General features: G+C 45.3%; 1 long non-coding RNA gene across 1 annotated transcript in view; it reads right to left on the bottom strand.

The window, feature by feature from the left end:
• LOC138637435 (uncharacterized) overlaps positions 1-18,640 on the bottom strand; it is a 34,614-nt gene extending 15,974 nt beyond the window's left edge. Inside the window, exon 1 of the long non-coding RNA XR_011312396.1 lies at positions 18,460-18,640. This is a non-coding gene — a long non-coding RNA (uncharacterized lncRNA). The remainder of the gene's footprint in view (positions 1-18,459) is intronic.
• Between the last annotated feature and the right edge of the window lie 284 nt (positions 18,641-18,924).

Below are 18,924 nucleotides of genomic sequence, written 5' to 3'. Positions count from 1 at the left end.
TCTACGTAATAGCGGTGTCTCTTCATGTGGTGTACTACTGTCTACTGTGGATGTAGTATCTGCCCGCTCTGCTAAAGATAATTCCACGACTATGGAGTTGGCAAGTCCACCGTGAATGGGATTACTCTGATCAGGAATCTGTTCTTCCTGGCCTGGAACCTCCTGTAGTACGGGGTCAGCCTCTTCCTGTCTTGGGACTTCTGGTATTGGGTTCGGTGTTGGGTAAAAGGCCACCATGGGAACCACTACTGCACCATGGTATGTTAGTAGGATTTTGGGAAAGTCTCCTATACAGGTGTGATACATTTCCTCTTCTTTTTCCTTTACTGGTTGGACCTGCATGGGTTGAATAACTTCTGGTTCTGGCTGGACAACTTCTGGCTCTTTCAATGCTTCCGGACATAATTTAAGATTGTCTCTTGACACTAGTACAGATGTTAAGCCTCCGTTTTTGCTAATGAGACACATTTTAGGATTATCCATTCTTGTTGGTAAAACTGTGTAGGGTACGGCTTCCCACTGATTGTCTAGTTTATTGGTTCGACGGTTTCTCTTGAGCACTTGGTCACCCGGTCTTAATGGGGTCGCTAGAGCATTCTGGTTGAAAGTTCGCTCTTGTCTTTCTCTAGTTTGCTGAAGGCTTCTTTCCACACTCTCTTGCACTTGGCGATATTGCTTTTGCCGTATGATATCCCAATTGGAGTCTTGAACTTCTGCATCTGGTTTCAGAATTCCCATTTCTAGATCGATTGGTAATTGGCCGGGTTTTGCACGCATAAGGTAAGCTGGGGTGCAGTTGGTGGAGCTCACCGGGACATGATTATACAGATCCACCAAGTCAGGCAATTTCTCTGGCCATTGATTCCTTTCTGTCTCAGGTAAAGTCTTTAGTTGTAAGGTAAGCTGGGGTGCAGTTGGTGGAGCTCACCGGGACATGATTATACAGATCCACCAAGTCAGGCAATTTCTCTGGCCATTGATTCCTTTCTGTCTCAGGTAAAGTCTTTAGTAGGTCTATTACAATATGGTTCATCTTCTCGCATAAGCTGTTTGTTTGTGGATGATAGGCCGTCGTCCGGATCTTTTTGCAACCATACATATTACAGAATTCTCTGGAGATCTCTGATTCAAAGGCTGTACCTTGGTCGGTGAGAACCTGTTCCGGATATCCATGGGGTCTACAAAAGTACGTTTGGAACGCTTTGGCCGCTGTTTTTGCTGTCAGATCTTTTACGGGTACTACTACCAAGAAGCGTGAATAATGGTCCACGATGGTCAAGGCATAGACATAGCCGGACCGGCTTGGTGTCAACTTCACGTGGTCTATGGCTACAAGTTCAAGTGGTTGTTTGGTGATTATGGGCTGCAGTGGTGCTCTTTGGTTCTTTTGATTGTTTCTTCTGAGGTTGCACGGGCCACAGTTTCTGCACCACTGTTCGATTGATTTTCTCATCCCGACCCAATAAAATCTTTCTCTTAGAAGTACTTCTAACTTTTTCCAACCGAAGTGACCAGCACCATTATGGTAAGCTTCGAGGACCATCTTGACATCTTGTTTAGGCACGATAATTTGCCAAACCAATTCATGTGTTTTCGGATTGGTGTACCTTCTACAGAGCTTCCCTTGATACAGGAACATTTTGCCTCTCTCTTTCCAGAGTTGATGCGTCTCTTCTGGGGCATCCCCATCGGGATACGCACTTTGCTCTGTCAGCAGTTCCTTCACCAACTTCACAGCCGGATTGCTGTCTTGGGTGTCAGCCCATCTATGGTGTGCTAACGGATTAAAATTCACCTCTTGTTGTTTCTGATAGGTACTTGACTGATGATGTTTTGCCTTGGGACGATGGAAGGCTGGTAATTCAATTTCTTCAAGCTCCCCCGTTTCCTCTTCTACATCTCTCAAGTGTGGCATCCGGGATAGGGCATCGGCATTTCCATTCTTGCGACCTGCTCGATACTTGATTATGAAGTTGTAATTAGATAACCGGGCTATCCATCGCTGTTCTAACGCACCTAATTTGGCTGTGTCCAGGTGGGTCAACGGATTGTTGTCAGTATAGACAATAAATTCTGCAGCGGCCAGATAGTGTTTGAAACGTTCAGTCACAGCCCAAACTACTGCCAGTAGTTCCAATTTGAAGGAGCTGTAATTTTCTGAATTTCTTTCAGTAGGCCGGAGCTTTCTACTTGCAAAGGCGATTACTTTCTCCCGACCTTCTTGCTTTTGTGACAGCACCGCTCCTAGTCCCACATTACTGGCATCGGTGTAGAGAATGAAAGGTTGATGGTAATCTGGGTATGCCAGAACCTCTTCTCCGGTTAGTGCCTTCTTTAGTTGTTCAAAGGAGTCTTCCCTTTCGTCGTTCCACTGAAAAGGAGGGTTTCGGTTTGAAGGTTTCTTCGTCTGCCCTACCAAGGTGTCTTGCAAGGGTGCTGCCAACTTGGTAAATCCTTTTATAAATCTGCGATAGTAACCCACCAATCCCAGGAATTGTCTCACTTCTTTTGCGCTGGTAGGTCTTGGCCAATCCCTTATGGCGCTTATTTTCTCGGGATCTGGTGCTACTCCATCCGAACTCACGATGTGTCCCAGGTACTGTACCTTTGGCTTGAGAAGGTGACATTTGGATGGCTTGACTTTCATGCCATACCTGGATAAGGCTTCGAACACTTCTGCCAGGTCTATTAAGTGTTGTTCGTAAGTCTTTGAGTAGACGATCACATCATCTAGGTACAGGAGGACGGTCTCGAAGTTCTTGTGTCCGAGGCAGCATTCCATCAGCCGCTGGAAGGTACCGGATGCATTGCAGAGTCCGAACGGCATGCGATTAAATTCACATAGACCCATTGGTGTGGTGAATGCCGTCTTTTCCTTATCTCTCTCAGCCACAGGGACTTGCCAATACCCGCTTGTTAAGTCTAAGGTGGAAAAATAATTAGCAGATTTCAAAGCAGTCAAGGACTCTTCTATCCTAGGCAAGGGGTAGGCGTCTTTATGGGTGATGTTATTAATCCGCCGGTAGTCTACACACATTCTCATGGTTCCGTCCTTCTTTTTGACAATCACTAGAGGGGCCGCCCAGGGGCTACAGCTGTCTCTTATTACCCCGGCCTGTTTCATCTCCCTCAGCATATCTTTTGCACATTGATAGTGAGCGGGCGGTATGGGTCTATATCTTTCTTTTATTGGGGGATGGTCACCGGTGGGGATTGTGTGTTCTACCCCTTCTATCCGTCCGAAGTCCAATGGGTGTTTACTGAAGACTTGTTCATATTCCGTCACTAGCCTATACACCCCTTGTTTTTGATGGGTAGGTGTTGAATTTATGCCCACGTGTAGCTGTTGGCACCAATCCTCCAATTCTCCATCTGAGCCGTTGACTTCCACCTGACAGGTTGGTTCTAAGGGCTCAATGGTTGTGATGGGATTGTTGTCAACAGTAAATAGCTTTGCCACTGTAGCATACCTTGGCAAAGTGACCTCTTCCTCTCCACAGTTCAAAAGTCGTACCGGCACTCGTCCCCGGTGTACCTAGACTACCCCTCGTGCTGTGAGTATAGTGGGCCTGCTGTCGGTGTACACTGGTTCTATTAAGGCTTGATAATCTCGTCCCTTAGTACCAATGGCTGCTCTACACCATACCAGCATTTCTGTTTTTGGTGGGATTACAATAGACGTTGGATCACTTACCCTCACACTGCCGATTTCTCCACCTGCAACTTCTACCTGTTGCCTTAACATCAATACTTTTATTTCCCTCCGGAGAACTCTCTGCTGGTAGGATTGGGCAGTTTCAGCAATTTGCTGTAAGACTGAAATAACTTCGGAAAAGCAGTTCTCTAACACATTCATTCCTATCAATACAGTGGGTTCACAGTTCCGCCGGTCAATATCAACAACAATTATACCCTGTTTCTTCAATTCTACTTTACCAATCTTTATGGTCATCTCCCTGAATCCTAGTTTCGGTACCAACTTACCATTACTGGCCCATATATCTAGTTCAACATCAGAGGGCCCTTTATCAATATCTGCATCAGCCCAGTACCTCTTATAAAGGATATACGGTATAGATGAAATCTGGGAACCTGTGTCCAGCAAAGCGTTGAGGGGAATTCCGTCCAGCACGATAGGGATAATGGGTCGTCCTCCGATGTACCTGTCGTGACAGGGTGTTGGGCCTTGAAAGTTCATTCCTGCGAAACGGCCCGCATTCCCAGGGGATTCCCGTTTAAATCACAATCTCGTGCAAAGTGGCCTGGCTGCTGGCAACGGCGGCAAATGGGCTGTCCATCCGGTTGGTAGCGGTCGCGGGGTAGTCCTCTCCATGTCGGGTATCTCCGGGGTCTCATCCATGGAACATCCTCTCTACAGTTTGCCAACTCCATCTTGTGTCCTCTCATCTCCTGCATGGTTTTAGCCATTGAAGCAACAACATCAGCTAAAGAGTCAAGCTTTTGTTGAAGAGCCTCATTAGTACTGGGCCCCAGGGGCTTAGCAATGGCCCCAGACATAGCTGATGTCACTGGCACTCCCTGTTGTTGAGGTGCCTCTGCCATGGGTTGCGCAGGATCCTGATCCCGAGGTGCCTCTGCCAGCTGGAGACGTATAGCGCTCTCCTTTAATTGGGCAAATGTCAATTCAGGGTTCTTAAAAACAAGCATGCTCACATGCCCCCGGTGAGAAGGGGTGTAGAGTCCCTCAATAAATTGATCTCTTAGCAGTTTATCCGCTCCGATGTTAAAAATGGGTTCAGCCAGTGTAAGTGATTTAAGGGCTTCCTGCAGGTTTAAGGCAAAGTCTCTCACGCCCTCATTAGCTTTTTGTTTGCAATTAAAGAATCGTATTTTAGCTTTGCTGCTGGCCGTGGTTTCAAATGTAGCTTTTAATCCAGCAAATATGCGTTCAACAGTGCCTTTTAGATTAGCTGCCCATGCTGTGACTTCTTGCTTAAGGTACCGTCACACTAAGCGACGCTACAGCGATACCGACAACGATCCGGATCGCTGCAGCGTCGCTGTTTGGTCGCTGGAGAGCTGTCACACAGACAGCTCTCCAGCGACCAACAATCCCGAGGTCTCCGGTAACCAGGGTAAACATCGGGTAACTAAGCGCAGGGCCGCGCTTAGTAACCCGATGTTTACCCTGGTTACCATCCTAAAAAGTAAAAAAACAAACGCTACATACTTACCTTCCGCTGTCTGTCCTCGGCGCTCTGCTTCTCTGGTCTGGCTGTGAGCGCCGGGCAGCCAGAAAGCAGAGCGATGACGTCACCGCTCTGCTTTCCGGCTGACTGACGCTCACAGCCAGAGCAGGAGGAGAGCAGAGCACAGCGCTGGAGGACAGACAGCGGTAGGTAAGTATGTAGTGTTTGTTTTTTTACTTTTAGGATGGTAACCAGGGTAAACATCGGGTTACTAAGCGCGGCCCTGCGCTTAGTTACCCGATGTTTACCCTGGTTACCAGCGAAGACATCGCTGAATCGGTGTCACACACGCCGATTCAGCGATGTCTAAGGGGAGTCCAGTGACGAAATAAAGTTCTGGACTTTCTTCCCCGACCAGCGATCTCCCAGCAGGGGCCTGATCGCTGCTGCCTGTCACACTGGACGATATCGCTAGCGAGGATGCTGCAACGTCACAGATCGCTAGCGATATCGTCTAGTGTGACAGTACCTTTAGCATGGCCACTTAACTGCATCATCAGGAGACTAACACGCTGAACTTCACCCACGGGGAACATGTCAAAATGGGCCAGCATCTTTTCTCTGAAATCGTCAAGGGTATTAGGCTCACCTTCATACATTGGAAGCCACGGGCCACCCGGGGTATATGGCATCAGCACCGGCATGATGGGCGCCGCTCCTTGCAATGCTGCGCTACCGGACTCTCTATCGACACTCTGTCTTTCAGCTGCATTAGCGTCGCCGGGTGCTGCGGCGTCTCCGTGCTGCGACATACTGTGCCCCCTTAGTTAATTCGGACCCTTCCGGTCCTCCGCTTCCGTCGGGATAGTGTAGATTCGTTACGCTGCGCAGCAGGATTGGTTTTTCCCTTGCTCTGACGTCAGAGCGCTCAGCTAGGTGCCGCCCACAATGACACGCCCCCTGCTGCTCCCGCCCGCCACGCGCTCTGTAATGGCGGATTCTGAAGTTTTTCAGTCAGACTGGGGCTCAGGTAATGGCATAGCTCAATTAACAGTCTCGTGCCTAACGGTTATGAGGTGATGGCGGCCATCTTTACTCCATTATAACCAATGGGGAAAAGTCACTTTCAATAGTTTTTAATGGGAAATGGAATTTTCTTTAATAAAGTCAATTTTCAAGATTTTTCATCCAAGTTTTCACAGTTTTGGACTCCAATCACGGCACAAAATACCCGGTATACGGGCTGGCTGAATCCTGTTCGTGATGCCAGTTGTGACGCCCAGGAGACCGGGGTACCCAGCACCGGACCAATGGGGTCTGTCTCTTGAGGGAGATGTCACGGTTGGCTTGACCCGGTGCTGTGGCCTCAGGCAATGCACAGTGTAAGGGGTATCATGAGGGAACAGGCACTTACTTGATCAGCAACAGGTTCTCCCAGCGGTGATGATCCTGATCCTGGATAGATAGCTATTGTCCAAATGAAAGTCTGAGGCACTGAAACGTTTAACCAGTTTACTTCAACATAAAGGGATTTACAACCAGTCCTGTCACCGGAGTCTGTATGGGAACTCTGAGTTACTTTGACCCTGCCGGGGTCTTCGCCTCTTATTGTACGCAGTTTCTGTGTGGCCCTGCTGCTGTATGTGAACTGGCTGCCGGCCCAATCTGTCCCCTCCGGGTCCAGGTTCGACGGGCAACCCGAGTCCTTTTATCGGCTTACCCCCTCCAGGAGTACCGCTGAACTCTGTGTCTGTTGCTGCGTCCGGCCCTAGTGAAGCTGATATCACCTCACGTTTTTCCGGTTGCTGTATTATATTTAATGAATACAGCCACGGATCCGGTATCCATCTTTGCGCCTGTTCTGGGTAGTGATTAATGCTACCCGGTTCTCACAATGTCCTTTTTCTCTGTCCCTTTTCTCCTCAGGCCGGTGATTTGGGCCTGGAAACCGTCATAGGACTGTTAGAAATTCAGTTGTATGACCTCTCACTTTCAGCTCCTTAGCCCAACTGCCAGTTCTTCTCTCAGACCAGAATAGATCAAGGGGAGTCTCTGGAGCTCCCCCTTCTGGCCGGAGGTGGTAGTGCAGTCTTGCTATTTTAGTATTTGTATCCAGTGTCAGTAACTGTTTTTGTGGCAAATACCCCTAGGGGTGCCACACTTACCAATCACTTATTACATCTGATTCCTGTGTGAGAATATTCTTTAACTTTCAAGTTGCATGCTCTGGGGAGTCTCAAAAGGAGCATCATCAAGGGACCAAGGCTACAGTTACTTTCCCTTCTTTTAATTGAAGTGGTACATCAGCAGGATGTCATCAGGGCCTGGCACTATATTCACTCTCCACAGCGGCTTTTCAGGCCCTGAAACGGGACATCATCAGTGATATCTGTTTAGTGTCTGGTCTTGTGTTTATTATACTGAAGGTGAGGCAGGTATAAATTGTTATGCGTGCTCAGAATGCTCGCTCCCTTTAAATGTGCCCAGCGCCTGAAACAAACGTCACTGATGATATCCTGTTTCATTGAAGTGAAAGCAGCTATGGGGAGTGACCGTGGCCATAACCCCTTGATAATGTCCCTTTTCATGGAGGTACAATTAGAAGAAGGAAGTGACCGCAGCCTAAGCCCCATGACAAAGTTCCACTAGAGATTTTCCAGGGCTGGAAGACTCAAATGTAACTAAAGAGTAGTATGCAAATTGCCTCTTCTGAGAAAAAGAGGACTTAAACTCTATAGCGCCACCTGTTGGAAGTAGCGATCCTACAAGTCACAATCAACCCTTTAACGAGTCGTGCAACCCTTTAACGAGTCTTAGGATAAAAGCCAAATCAGTATCTCAATTCGCAGACACGGTGTTTCGGGCTGTTGGCCCTCGTCAGTGCGAAGCAGGAGAACTGATATGGCTAGGTGAGAGGCTCTGGACTGGGGTCTAAGGGGTATCGTTTCTCCTTATGGAGAGTGACATACCATCTCTGGCTTGTCAAGGTAAGGAGGCTTATTCGCCGTGCAATGCTCCTCTGGGAAATATAATATGCAAATTGGGGAATTTTCCATTAATGTAAACTACAAAAAGAGGTTAGTTTTTAAATTAAATAATTAGACATTGACTATTAGGTTTTAAGTTGAAAGTATTGTGAGTTAACAGGGTCCAATTCAGTACAAGACATATTAAGTATCACCTTGTTCACATACGAATTGTGTTTGCATTATGAAATCTGCCCACTAGATGTCATCAGCAATAAAAGTTTTGCAATCTCTATTCCATCAAGCAGTGAAGGCGCAGATAAGACTATTCTTTCTTTTTTCTATGTCAAGCTAACAGAAAATAAATCTCAGTTCTGTTGTTTATTCGTACTTGTTTGCTCTTAACCCCGGCTATTATATTTTTCGGTCCATGCAGATTCGGTGTCATATTTCATCTTACGAGAGATTATACTTGTTGAAGTGACTGCAGAGTCAACAAAGTACATTTTACCTCTGAAAGCACAAAAGCATTTTATCCACTTGAAGAAAGCAAACTTTACCACTCTAGGATTAAAAGAAAAAAAAACAAAACTGGAAAATATAGTTAAAGGGGTATTCCCTTTGCCAAGATCCTATCCCAATATGTAGTAGGTATAATAATAATAGTATTAGCAAATACCTCCAATTAGAAATTTACCATAGTTCTTCATATTCGCTATGTTGCTTACCTCATGTGTGGCATTGCAGCAGCTTAGGAATCTATGGCTACGACCACTCATATAGTGACAGACAGCTCTTAGTGGTCGTAACCATGGATATCTAAGCTACTGCAATGCCTGCACATGAGGTAAGCGACATAGAGAATTAGATAAACTATACTACATTTATAATTAGAGGTATTTGCTAATATTATTACACCTACTACATATTTGGGTAGGATTTTGGAGATGGGAATACCCCTTTAATGCCTTTTAAAAACTCAGTCAACAGATTATTAATATGAATAGTGTGCTCTGATATTAGCTACAGTATTTCAATACAGTTTTAACTCAGCTGTACACCATGACATAAGAGTATATGACATTCTGGCTTTGCACTCCACTCTCAGTGGCTACACTGGTATTGGTACATTGTACTGGGCACCTTTTATCATGTAGGGCATAATATCCCCTTTCACCATTGTGCCGATAAAAGGTGACTTTGTCTCCTGGAAAAAGGTCATGGTGAGGGTGTCCCTTTAAGAGGTGTGACTCCACGTCTCTGCGGTTTACAAACAGTTCTGCAGTTTCACCATGTTTCTTTATGAATCCAAATCCTCTGTCCAGGTTAAAGGTGACAACAGATCCTGATCTTATTGGTCCTCTATCCACAAGTCTAGTTTTGCGGGAACGGGCTTTAGCCAGCACATTGCATTCCTCCATCACCTCCCATTTAGCTCTACGCTGCTTTTCTTCCGCAGCAAGTTTTAAAATTTGTTGTATACTGTACTCCTCTTTCTCTATCATTTGTACACAGTTGGCTGCTGCTTGGGCCTCTACTGGGAATAATATTAGGTCAGTTTTAGGGTGCCTCCAGCGTATGGTTTCTTTTGATCTGCACGCCTTCAGGAGTGAGGGTTCTGGTACAATTGGGTCAGTAAGCTTATCCCCCATATCTGTCATTCGGTCCCAGGTTACTGTAGTGGTTATTGCTGCCTGGCCGGGCGTTAGCATCGGCGGGGATGCTAGGGGTCCCACCAGGGTTTCCTCAGCTACCGTGACAGTTTGCGCACTTGTTTCTCCGGTTCCGGTGTCCTTTCCCACCTCCCCTGGGGTCAGGTGCACTGGTTACAGGGCCTGGTGCTGTGACGTTGTCATCTCCATTGGCAGCATCTCCCTTTCCGGCTCCACTGGGGTTAAAGGTGCAGGCTCCCGGTCTTTCGTCGGCACCACTATCTTTTTCAGCAGTGCCATTCTTTCTGGCTCCACCGGGGTTGTGAGCGCTGGTGGGTAGGTCTGAGGCTGTGTGGTCGTCATCCTCCTTATCAGGAATTCCTTCCATGCGGCTACCGCTGTCATCTGGGTCCACAGGAGTCGTCAGGCCAGCTCCTCCATCTCTGCATCAAGGAGCTCTGGATCCAAGGTCGTCATCAGGTCTGGGGTTTCTTGTTGCTGACCGGGGACATCCTCTCTCTTGGCAGGTCTTGGCGGCTCTCCACTGCTGCCCGCCATCGCTCTCACCGGGTAGCATGCAGCCATGCTGTGGCCACGCTTTCCACCATCCTCTTCCTTCTCTTCACTTCGTGGGCAGTCTCTGCTCCACTTTCCCACCAGCCATCTCTGGAGGCGGATCCGTCCTCTTGTCTGTCATGCTCTTTTGGCATTAAAGTCTCTGTAGGGGGTGAGTCCAGATTTTGCGCAGGTTCTTGAACTCCACCCATGGCAACACATCCTCTTTGTTCTTTATCCACCTCGTGGTGCAATAATGGTGGCCATTAAACAATTTCACACAGTCCATTACAGTCCATGACACACAGGACCCGATTTTTCGGGTCGGTCCATCCTGTTCGTGATGCCAAGTTGAGTCGCCCGCCAGGGCCATGGGGTACTCGGTACTGGGTCCTGTCTTCATTAAAGGGGATGTCACGGTGGCTGCGACCTGGTCCGTGGCCCAAGTAAAAGGGAAAGGTCCTTCAAAGGGATTTGTAATAAAGTTTGTGTTCGTGATGCTACCTGTGGTTCTTGGTCAGAGAGGAACGACACTGCTTAAAGCGGTTCTCTGGGGTGATGTTAATGCAGCAAAGATGGTGATGCTTCCCACAGGTGAAGCGGGGTCCCCAGGGCTCCCAATGTGTATGGCAAGGGTGTTGAATGCTGGCAAATAAATGGAGGACACAAGGTTGCAACGTCTTTACCTGGTTTACTGGTTGTAGCAGGCCACAGTCCAGGGTACCAGGAACAGGTGGTGATATGGTCCGGCCAGCCTGAAGGCAAAGGTGGATCCCTTTCCCAGGTAAGGTCTGTAAGCCTTCCTACTCGCGCTAGTGTGGCGCCCCAGGGTCCTGGTCATCACAGTAGCATTATTTCCCTCACGGGGAGGTGATGTTACACTTGAAGGCAAGAAGAGAAAGCTGTAACCAGGTAAACACAAGCATGCAACACATTCACACCCCAGGCCACCAGGGGGAGCTTTTGATCCTATTTACTAGGTGAATCCCCATAAATAAGGTAGCTTTGGAGGGAAAGTAATTAGTCAGAACTGAGAACAGTTTTTGCCAGGAAACAGACTGGATCAGTCTGAGGCAGAAGAGCGTTTATAGAGCTGTGTAGCCGCAGTGCAGCAGTTCCTGGAAAGAGACATACAGAAAGCCGAATTGATTGCAGTGAATGTGCAGGAGAGCAAGCACAGGAGACGATACCAGGGGGAGACCAGCCCCAAGCAGGCTGCTTGTAAGGCCCTCCACGACTTACAGCAGAGACCGGCAGGACAGTTGAACTTCACGTTACCTGTCCGCCTTAATACCCAGAAGACACGGTGACAACTTTAGAGCCCGGGGCATGCTAGAATCCCTATAAACAGACTCAAAAAGAAAAAGATGGCTAACAGCACTTCACAAGCCGGAGCGCCTGTCCAGGTCCAGGGAACCCACTAGGACCATCAGAGACTTAAGGCAGGAAAATGCAGCTGTTTGCTGTTTTATGGCTTGAATACATTTACCTATAAACAGACTCAAGGCACCAGTCATATGGGTTATGTCCTCTCCTATACCAGGGACAGAGAGAGAGACCATCTGTGAGTACCTTATCTGAAGCCATAGGCAGTTAGGGACTACAACACCATGGCACTAGAGGAAGGCTTTAATTTCCACCTGGATAAGGGGACTCCGAACTTGCCTCCAAACCGGCCGGACCCTGCCTGCCCTGTGATCTGGTGCCCTGGACTGTGGCTGCCTGAAGTCAACAATAAACAAGGTAAAGAGACTGCAACCCTGTGTCCTCATTTTTTACTGCACCATTCACCATCTACCATCTACACAGTGGGAGCCCTGGGGATATACTTCACCTGTGGGAAGTTATACCATCTAGCTGCCATAACATCACCCCAGAGGACCCCTTAAAGCAGCGTCGGTCCCCACTGACCGAATACCACAGGTGGCATCACGAACATAAACTTTATTCCCTTTAAAGACCTTTCCCTTTTACATGGGCGCCCAGGGCCACGGACTGCGTCGCCACCGTGACATCCCCCTGTAAACGCAGGACCCGGTACCGAGTTCCCCACGGCCCTGGCGGGTGACTCACTAGTATGCAAAGTCCATGCTGCCTGTGGCTTGCTGACAAATTCCTCTCTCTACTGTTCCAGGACAGTTACCCATATGGTGGGCAGTACAAGCCTTTTTATAGGGTCTCTATCCCGACCTGGGCTCTTTGCGTACTGCTGCACCTTCAGGTGTGGGTGCGGACAAGTTACATAAATTCCTTTGCTCTCAGGTTCTGCTGTGTGACATGGAATACAACACAGCCTCGGGCTCCCAGTGCCTGGATCCTGCGCTTCGGCTCAGAGGGTGCCCGATCACAGCTCCCCTCTAAGCCCTTTCCTGCTCCTGTGCTTCATTCCTCAGATGCTCACTACATTCCAACCTTTCAGGTGATCTTGCTTTCCTGGAGCTGCAGCTCACATGTGGCTGCACAGCCCCACTCTCTGCTCTCACTCTTCACTCCTCCACTGTTTCTCCAGACTGATCTAATTCCTCCTCCAGACCAGACTACTTAAAGCTGGGGAAGTTCCCCTGAATCTGGGTTCAGAGCTCCCCCTTCTGGCCTGGATTCAGAATGTGTTGCATGTAGGTGTTTTATCTGATAAAGGGAATCCTCCTTGCCTCCAAGCACGATATTGCCCTCCCTGAAAGGAAGACAACATCACTGTAACAACTGGTTACCTGGGGTGTTACACATGCATGATGTCTCCTCCATGCAGGAACACTGGTGTACTCACCACCGTGGCACTCGGGGCGGTCCCCTGTGTGCTCCCAGTTTCATGGTTACCAGGCACAGAAGCAACCTGTGGCATGCCTTGTACACACATGCAGAACCTTGCTCTTAAAGGGGCAATGCACACATTTTGCTAAATGCCCTCAGCCTGTTGCTAAGAGGCATTTAGCATAATACAGACACCTAAAAAGCACCAGAAAGCCAAACTGTGGTAAACAATTGCCCAAAGAGATCCAAATGTAACATTTAATTATTTATTGAATATTGCATATAATTGAAGTGAAACTGTGCATCAGAGAAGAATATTCATCCATGTAATGTGACAGCTTAGGCCTTGTAAACAGAGATATAAAACAAAAAGTCGCATGCATCATTCTTGCATAATATATTAAAATAAAATAATATACAAAAGCCCTTATAAATAAACTGAAAAATAAAAAAATGAAAATATTGAAAACAGAAGGCAGAGCCATTGGATTCAGACAAAAGTCCAGGATGAATGTGACAGCTCCAAAATGATTCTACACATCAGCTTCAGTTCAGTAATAACTGCATAGTCCCAATAGTGATCCAAAAGTGGAAAACATGGGGAGGATGATCCTTGGTCTCTGTATATCTTCTGACAAAATGAATTGCCCTAAATATATGCTTAGTTGAATGTAATGCATGTACTTGAATGCAAAAGAATACTTCAGAGCAATTCTCTCCGAACAAGTAAAACAAATAAGTCAAATATGAGCAGCAGTTCAGAGCTGATACTCACAGTAGCTAAGCTGAACAGTGAGAACTATCAGTTATGGAAGTTCAAACTGGAGATGTTATTGTCTAAAGATGATGTATGGGAGGCAGTCACTACAGACAGACCCAATAATATTAATAATCAGACATGGGATAAGAAAAATAGACAAGCAAGAGCTATTATCAGCTTATTAGTGGATGATGATCAGTAAACCCACATAAGGATTAAAAGATCCAGCTTAAATCAAACTATTCCTGCTAAGAAAACTTTACAAGATGAAATTAAGTGCAAGGAAAGGCATGCAGGAGCATATAAACTCCATGATGGGGGTGGTAACACAGCTGAGATCAGTTGTTGAAGACATTAAGGAAAGTCATATAGAAGCAATATTATTGTGCAGTTTACCAGATTCTTACACTGCTCTGACAAGACCTGAAGCATACATTACACTAGAGTTTGTAAAGACCAGACTTATAGATAAATGTCATAGAAGGAAAGAAAAAACAAACAATTCCACTGAAAGGGATTGTGAAAATGCTCTTAAAGCAACAGACAAGAAGCCCCATAATACAGAGACAAGAGAATGTTTCAGATGTAAGAAAATGGGACATTTAAAGAAAGACTGTACTATATTGAAAGCAGAACAACAGCAATTACACCAAAAGGAGAATAAACAGAAAGTAAAAAGCACAATTTCTAACCCACATGCAGATCACTGGAATGGTACATTTAAAGTAACTGATAAAGAGTCATCATCAGGCTGGTTTATTGACTCAGGAGCAACATATCACACGACTAGTGATAAAAGCTTCTTTACTGAACTTGATGAAAATAAGAGGGAAGCAATTTATCTTGCAGATGGGAGTAAAATAACCACAGAAGGTATTGGACAAGGAATGCTAATCTGTCCTGATAGATTTGGGCATAATTCAAAATTACTAGTAAAGGATGTGTTATATGTTCCAGGATTAGAAGGAGGATTGTTATCCGTAAAGCGTCTGACAACCAAAGGACATACTGTAACATTTAAAGATGATAATTGTACAATCCTAACGGGAGATAAGATAATAATTAATGTCAAAGCAGGTGAACAACTATATAATTTAGACACATTAAAGGAGCTGATGAAGTTACGTACACAAGGTCACAAGAATTGTATTCACATGTGACCTAGATGTCTAAGACCCAGACATCCTGAGAGTATAATGGCATTACAAAAGAAGAATTTTACAAAAGACCTATTGATAACTGATTGTTCAATTACCATAAAATATGAATGTTGTAAAAAATCTAAAGCTACAAGAGTATCTATACCAAAAGAGAGTGAGACAAAAGGCACAAGACCATGTGAGTTGGTACACACTGATGTATGTGGACCCATGAAAGTGACCACATCAGGAGGTAATAGATATATGGTGACCTTCATAGATGACTACTCAAGATACACAGTCACGTACTTGATAAAGAACAAAAGTGAAGTTTTTGAAAAATTAGAAGACTATCTGACAAAGTCAAATAACAAGTTTCAAAGTAAGCCAATCATCATCAGAAGTGATAATGGAGGTGAATTTACAGGACAACAAAAAGAGTAACTACTTAAGACAGAATGGAATAGAGCATCAAAAGACTGTTTCATACACACCTGAACAGAACGGGGCAGCAGAAAGGAAAAACAGAACTCTGACTGAAATGATAAGATGTATGCTCACAGACTTCAAACTACCTGAGAAATACTGGGGTAAAGCAGCAATAACATCTACTTATCTGCAAAACAGACCTTTTTTTCAAGAAAACTGAAAAAAAAACATATGAACTATGGCAAGGTAAAAAAACAAGTGTGAATAATTTAAGAGTTTTTGGTTGCAAGTTTTTGTGTTTATTCCAGAAGAAAAAAGCTCCAAACTTCAAAACAGAGCCACTGAAGGGATATTTGTCGAATATAGTGACAATTGCAAAGGATACAGAATCCTAGATCCCAAGACAGACATAATTACAGTGTGTAACAGTGTAGCATTCATTGAAGATCTAAACGATGACTTAATAACATCACTGGAAATGGAAAATGAGAGAAATGAAAGTGATATAATTGTAGCAACATCTGATGAGAAAGAAGTGAAAATCAATGAAAATCAAAAAAACTGAAAGTTAAGAGATACAGCTCCATACAGACTTAGAACCAAGACGCTCAATAAGAGAAAACAAGGGAAGACCACCTCAAAGTCTTTCACACAAGAACAAGTACAAATAAAACTTACGAAGAAGAGGCCAACAAATGTATAAAGGATGCAGAAACTGAAATAAGATCCATGCATGGATCAAAGACATGGACACTGACAGAACTACCAAAAGAAAATAAAGGCTATAGGATGCAAAATGGGTTTTTAAAGCAAACTACCAAGAAGATGGCACAGCTGATTGATACCGAGCAAGACTCGCAGACATTTGCTCCAGTTGTCAAACACACCACAATCAGAACATTGTTTGCAGTTGCAGCAACTAAACAAATGCAGTTGAAACATCTGGATGTAAAGGCAGCATTTCTGAATGGAGACTTAACAGAAGACATTTACATGGAACAACCCCCAGGATTCAAGGATAAAATGAAAACAAACATGGTTTGTAAGCTACAGAAAAGTATACGTTAGATGATTTAAAACAAGCCGCTAAAGCATGGAATGATAAAATCACAGAAGTACTTATAAATGAACATTTGCAAAGAAGCAAAGTGGATCCTTGTATATGTACAAAGAGACTGACAGACAGATGGATCTATGTGCTGACATATGTGGACGATATTTTAGTTTGTTTTGAAAAAGAAATGGATGAAGCGGAGATAGTGAAAACTTTGTATCAACACTTCGAGATCAAAGATATGGGAAATGTGAAAAAGTGAATAGGAATACAGATAGAAAGAGAAGAAGACGGGAGCTTCCTTATCAAAATAATAATAATCAAAATCACATGATTGAAGACATAATCAAAACATTTGGATTGAAAGATGCAAAACCAGTAAAGTTTCCAATGGAAACCAACTATCTGAAGGAAATACATAGTGAACAGAATCTGTTCAAAAAAGAAGAGAATGTCCAGCTTCACCGAATCCATAAAAAAGAGTTTTCTTTATTCACAAACTTTAAACAGAGGATACAGACTTCAGCACAAACCATATGGGTAAGAATCTCAATGTGTTTCTGGAGACTAAGCTCCCTTAATCATGACATGAGACGCCTCTCTTCAGCTGCCTCACCAGCCCTCCCCTGACTGCACCTAACTGGAGGTCATGCTGCCCCTTCTATTACCACAGACCCGTGTGCAGGTGCTCAGCCAGAACCACCCTAGAGTGGGTCTGCTTTCTGAAGATAATACTGCCATAGTGTTCTCACATAATATCGCCATATAGATCACACATAATACCACCATATAGATCACACATAATACCGCCATATAGATCACACACAATACTATCAAATAGATCACACAATACTGTCATACAGTTCCCACATAATACCACCATATAGATCGCACATAATACCGCCAGTGTTCTAACATACCACCATATAGATCACACATAATATCGCCATAGTGTTCTCACATAATACCACCATATAGATCACACAATACCGCCACATACTTCTCACAATGCCGCCACATAGATCTCACATAATACCGCCATATAGATCACACACAATACCACCATATAATTCTCTCAATACTGATCAAGCATAATACCACCATACAGATCACATAATACCGTCATATAGATCTCACATAATGCCATAATACAGCATGACCCCTGCAGCTCCTGTTATCGCACACATTGAGTTGTGTGTGCAATGGGGAAAGACATGCAGGGGGGAGAGGAGTGCATAGAAGAGGATTAGATACACGTTTCACCAGACAGTATCACGCAGGATAGGATTAGATACACGGATCAGCAGTCAGTATCACACTGGAGGATTAGATACACGGCTCAACAGTCAGTATTCCACAGGAGGATTAGATACACAGGTCAGCACAGTATCTCACAGTATAGGATTAGATACACGGCTCAGCAGTCAGTATCACACAGTATAGGTTTAGATACACAGCTCAGCAAAGTATCACACAGGATAGGATTAGATAAATGGCGCAGCAGACAGTATCATACAGGATAGGAGTAGATACACGGCTCAGCAGACAGTATAACACAGGATTAGATACACGGCTCAGCAGACAGTATCACATAGGATAGGATTAGATACATGGCTCAGCAGTCAGTATCACACTGAAGGATTAGATACACGGCTCAGCAGTCAGTATTCCACAGGAGGATTAGATACACAGGTCAGCACAGTATCTCACAGTATAGAATTAGATACACAGCTCAACATAGTATCACACAGGATAGGAATAGATACACGGCGCAGCAGACAGTATCATAAAGGATAGGATTAGATACACGGCTCAGCAGACAGTATCACACAGGAGAGGATTAGATACACGGCTCAGCAGACAGTATCATACAGGAGAGGATTAGATACACAGCTCAGCAGACAGTATAGTGATAGATACACAGTCTGATGTCCTGATGAGGAGCTACAGAGAGAGGCAGGGTCGGTGCAGCACAGAGAGCCTCCCCCATCCCCCTCTGTTACCTCCCTGCAGCTCTTGATAAGAGGACATCAGATCGCAGCACTTCATCCTCTCTAGCGATTCTAGAGATTAGATCCAGGGCACCAGGTAGCATAGAAGAGGACAGGGAACGGCCGCTGCTGACAGTGTGAAAGGAGAGACAGATGGAGCTGTCCCTCCTATAACAGCACAGCTCTCGCAGCTCTCAAGTCACAGTGGAGTTCACAGATACACTCCATGGGCTGAAGAAAGATGGCGTCGATCTCCTGCCTCTGCTGTGATGTGAAGACAGCCCAGGGGGCTTGGCCAGATCACAGCAGGGAGCAGATCAATGATAGGTATGGGGTCGGACGCCGACCGCAGTCTCTTATGCCCAGGGCTGCCGTATTTGCAGAGTGTAAGTGTCGTGCTGGGACTCTTACACTCCTGCAAAGGAAAATGGCGGCGCACAGTGGCTGCAAAAATAATTAATAATAAAAAAGATATTA

This window comes from Ranitomeya imitator, chromosome 5, assembly GCF_032444005.1.
Source record: "Ranitomeya imitator isolate aRanImi1 chromosome 5, aRanImi1.pri, whole genome shotgun sequence".
In the NCBI taxonomy this organism is placed as follows: Eukaryota; Metazoa; Chordata; class Amphibia; order Anura; family Dendrobatidae; genus Ranitomeya; species Ranitomeya imitator.
The sequence above is the reverse complement of the archived record's forward strand: the minus strand, read 5'-3'. Positions and strand labels throughout refer to the sequence as shown.